Source organism: Arachis ipaensis, chromosome B7 (genome assembly GCF_059453495.1).
Source record: "Arachis ipaensis isolate K30076 ecotype BB chromosome B7, ASM5945349v1, whole genome shotgun sequence".
In the NCBI taxonomy this organism is placed as follows: domain Eukaryota; kingdom Viridiplantae; phylum Streptophyta; class Magnoliopsida; order Fabales; family Fabaceae; genus Arachis; species Arachis ipaensis.
The window spans coordinates 56487501-56492500 of NC_142442.1; positions in this window are offsets into that span (position 1 = coordinate 56487501).

Sequence of the window (5000 nt, forward strand, 5' to 3'; positions counted from 1 at the left end):
CTCCTCACGGAAAAGGACGTCTACCCGTGGCACTTTGGTAATGGCTCGGCAGCCTATTATAGGGGGGAGGGGTGTCGTGATGCTGAAACTCGAGTTGCCCAAAGGCTTGCTGGGCGCAATGCCAGCAAGATGCACGTTGCCTTGCCATCCCCTAGGCACACTAGCAAGCACGTTGTGGTTGTGGTGTGCCGCCGGGCTCCCCCGCCCCCCACGGAGGCACCCGCCGTTGCAACGATGGCTCGGAGCGTTGCAACGGAGGAGCCAAATTTTCATATCTCAGAATTGGCTCGTGCATTTTTCGTGAAATTTTGAGGGAACCTTGGTAATATTATGTGAAGGCTGCACAAAAAAATCCAGGTCAAAAATCGCAGGTTTGCTCCGTTTTTCATTTTTTTTGAATTTCCGGCATTCCGGGCGGTAAAAAAATCGTCAAAAAAAATCGGCACGGTGTAAATTCACCAAATTTGGAGGATGGAAAGTTCTTATTTTTCTAGAGGTTGTTGCAAAAAACGGCGTCAAAATTCGGCCTCTAGAGCACTTTCCTTTAGTATGTCTCCTCACGGAAAAGGACGTCTACCCGTGGCACTTTGGTAATGGCTCGGCAGCCTATTATAGGGGGGAGGGGAGTCGTGATGCTGAAACTCGAGTTGCCCAAAGGCTTGCTGGGCGCAATGCCAGCCAGATGCACGTTGCCTTGCCATCCCCTAGGCACACTAGCAAGCACGTTGTGGTTGTGGTGTGCCGCCGGGCTCCCCCGCCCCCCACGGAGGCACCCGCCGTTGCAACGATGGCTCGGAGCGTTGCAACGGAGGAGCCAAATTTTCATATCTCATAATTGGCTCGTGCATTTTTTCTGAAATTTTGAGGGAACCTTGGTAATATTATGTGAAGGCTGCACAAAAAAATCCAGGTCAAAAATCCCACGTTTGCTCCGTTTTTCATTTTTTTTGAATTTCCGGCTTTCCGGGCGGTAAAAAAATCGGCAAAAAAAATCGGCACGGTGTAAATTCACCAAATTTGGGGGATGGAAAGATCTTATTTTTCTAGAGGTTGTTGCAAAAAACGGCGTCAAAATTCGACCTCTAGAGCACTTTCCTTGAGTATGTCTCCTCACGGAAAAGGACGTCTACCCGTGGCACTTTGGTAATGGCTCGGCAGCCTATTATAGGGGGGAGGGGTGTCGTGATGCTGAAACTCGAGTTGCCCAAAGGCTTGCTGGGCGCAATGCCAGCAAGATGCACGTTGCCTTGCCATCCCCTAGGCACACTAGCAAGCACGTTGTGGTTGTGGTGTGCCGCCGGGCTCCCCCGCCCCCCACGGAGGCACCCGCCGTTGCAACGATGGCTCGGAGCGTTGCAACGGAGGAGCCAAATTTTCATATCTCAGAATTGGCTCGTGCATTTTTCGTGAAATTTTGAGGGAACCTTGGTAATATTATGTGAAGGCTGCACAAAAAAATCCAGGTCAAAAATCGCAGGTTTGCTCCGTTTTTCATTTTTTTTGAATTTCCGGCATTCCGGGCGGTAAAAAAATCGTCAAAAAAAATCGGCACGGTGTAAATTCACCAAATTTGGAGGATGGAAAGATCTTATTTTTCTAGAGGTTGTTGCAAAAAACGGCGTCAAAATTCGACCTCTAGAGCACTTTCCTTTAGTATGTCTCCTCACGGAAAAGGACGTCTACCCGTGGCACTTTGGTAATGGCTCGGCAGCCTATTATAGGGGGGAGGGGTGTCGTGATGCTGAAACTCGAGTTGCCCAAAGGCTTGCTGGGCGCAATGCCAGCAAGATGCACGTTGCCTTGCCATCCCCTAGGCACACTAGCAAGCACGTTGTGGTTGTGGTGTGCCGCCGGGCTCCCCCGCCCCCCACGGAGGCACCCGCCGTTGCAACGATGGCTCGGAGCGTTGCAACGGAGGAGCCAAATTTTCATATCTCAGAATTGGCTCGTGCATTTTTCGTGAAATTTTGAGGGAACCTTGGTAATATTATGTGAAGGCTGCACAAAAAAATCCAGGTCAAAAATCGCAGGTTTGCTCCGTTTTTCATTTTTTTTGAATTTCCGGCATTCCGGGCGGTAAAAAAATCGTCAAAAAAAATCGGCACGGTGTAAATTCACCAAATTTGGAGGATGGAAAGTTCTTATTTTTCTAGAGGTTGTTGCAAAAAACGGCGTCAAAATTCGGCCTCTAGAGCACTTTCCTTTAGTATGTCTCCTCACGGAAAAGGACGTCTACCCGTGGCACTTTGGTAATGGCTCGGCAGCCTATTATAGGGGGGAGGGGAGTCGTGATGCTGAAACTCGAGTTGCCCAAAGGCTTGCTGGGCGCAATGCCAGCCAGATGCACGTTGCCTTGCCATCCCCTAGGCACACTAGCAAGCACGTTGTGGTTGTGGTGTGCCGCCGGGCTCCCCCGCCCCCCACGGAGGCACCCGCCGTTGCAACGATGGCTCGGAGCGTTGCAACGGAGGAGCCAAATTTTCATATCTCATAATTGGCTCGTGCATTTTTTCTGAAATTTTGAGGGAACCTTGGTAATATTATGTGAAGGCTGCACAAAAAAATCCAGGTCAAAAATCCCACGTTTGCTCCGTTTTTCATTTTTTTTGAATTTCCGGCTTTCCGGGCGGTAAAAAAATCGGCAAAAAAAATCGGCACGGTGTAAATTCACCAAATTTGGGGGATGGAAAGTTCTTATTTTTCTAGAGGTTGTTGCAAAAAACGGCGTCAAAATTCGACCTCTAGAGCACTTTCCTTGAGTATGTCTCCTCACGGAAAAGGACGTCTACCCGTGGCACTTTGGTAATGGCTCGGCAGCCTATTATAGGGGGGAGGGGTGTCGTGATGCTGAAACTCGAGTTGCCCAAAGGCTTGCTGGGCGCAATGCCAGCAAGATGCACGTTGCCTTGCCATCCCCTAGGCACACTAGCAAGCACGTTGTGGTTGTGGTGTGCCGCCGGGCTCCCCCGCCCCCCACGGAGGCACCCGCCGTTGCAACGATGGCTCGGAGCGTTGCAACGGAGGAGCCAAATTTTCATATCTCAGAATTGGCTCGTGCATTTTTCGTGAAATTTTGAGGGAACCTTGGTAATATTATGTGAAGGCTGCACAAAAAAATCCAGGTCAAAAATCGCAGGTTTGCTCCGTTTTTCATTTTTTTTGAATTTCCGGCATTCCGGGCGGTAAAAAAATCGTCAAAAAAAATCGGCACGGTGTAAATTCACCAAATTTGGAGGATGGAAAGTTCTTATTTTTCTAGAGGTTGTTGCAAAAAACGGCGTCAAAATTCGACCTCTAGAGCACTTTCCTTTAGTATGTCTCCTCACGGAAAAGGACGTCTACCCGTGGCACTTTGGTAATGGCTCGGCAGCCTATTATAGGGGGGAGGGGTGTTGTGATGCTGAAACTCGAGTTGCCCAAAGGCTTGCTGGGCGCAATGCCAGCAAGATGCACGTTGCCTTGCCATCCCCTAGGCACACTAGCAAGCACGTTGTGGTTGTGGTGTGCCGCCGGGCTCCCCCGCCCCCCACGGAGGCACCCGCCGTTGCAACGATGGCTCGGAGCGTTGCAACGGAGGAGCCAAATTTTCATATCTCAGAATTGGCTCGTGCATTTTTCGTGAAATTTTGAGGGAACCTTGGTAATATTATGTGAAGGCTGCACAAAAAAATCCAGGTCAAAAATCGCAGGTTTGCTCCGTTTTTCATTTTTTTTGAATTTCCGGCATTCCGGGCGGTAAAAAAATCGTCAAAAAAAATCGGCACGGTGTAAATTCACCAAATTTGGAGGATGGAAAGTTCTTATTTTTCTAGAGGTTGTTGCAAAAAACGGCGTCAAAATTCGACCTCTAGAGCACTTTCCTTTAGTATGTTTCCTCACGGAAAAGGACGTCTACCCGTGGCACTTTGGTAATGGCTCGGCAGCCTATTATAGGGGGGAGGGGTGTCGTGATGCTGAAACTCGAGTTGCCCAAAGGCTTGCTGGGCGCAATGCCAGCAAGATGCACGTTGCCTTGCCATCCCCTAGGCACACTAGCAAGCACGTTGTGGTTGTGGTGTGCCGCCGGGCTCCCCCGCCCCCCACGGAGGCACCCGCCGTTGCAACGATGGCTCGGAGCGTTGCAACGGAGGAGCCAAATTTTCATATCTCAGAATTGGCTCGTGCATTTTTCGTGAAATTTTGAGGGAACCTTGGTAATATTATGTGAAGGCTGCACAAAAAAATCCAGGTCAAAAATCGCAGGTTTGCTCCGTTTTTCATTTTTTTTGAATTTCCGGCATTCCGGGCGGTAAAAAAATCGTCAAAAAAAATCGGCACGGTGTAAATTCACCAAATTTGGAGGATGGAAAGTTCTTATTTTTCTAGAGGTTGTTGCAAAAAACGGCGTCAAAATTCGACCTCTAGAGCACTTTCCTTTAGTATGTCTCCTCACGGAAAAGGACGTCTACCCGTGGCACTTTGGTAATGGCTCGGCAGCCTATTATAGGGGGGAGGGGAGTCGTGATGCTGAAACTCGAGTTGCCCAAAGGCTTGCTGGGCGCAATGCCAGCCAGATGCACGTTGCCTTGCCATCCCCTAGGCACACTAGCAAGCACGTTGTGGTTGTGGTGTGCCGCCGGGCTCCCCCGCCCCCCACGGAGGCACCCGCCGTTGCAACGATGGCTCGGAGCGTTGCAACGGAGGAGCCAAATTTTCATATCTCAGAATTGGCTCGTGCATTTTTCGTGAAATTTTGAGGGAACCTTGGTAATATTATGTGAAGGCTGCACAAAAAAATCCAGGTCAAAAATCGCAGGTTTGCTCCGTTTTTCATTTTTTTTGAATTTCCGGCATTCCGGGCGGTAAAAAAATCGTCAAAAAAAATCGGCACGGTGTAAATTCACCAAATTTGGAGGATGGAAAGATCTTATTTTTCTAGAGGTTGTTGCAAAAAACGGCGTCAAAATTCGACCTCTAGAGCACTTTCCTTTAGTATGTCTCCTCACGGAAAAGGACGTCTA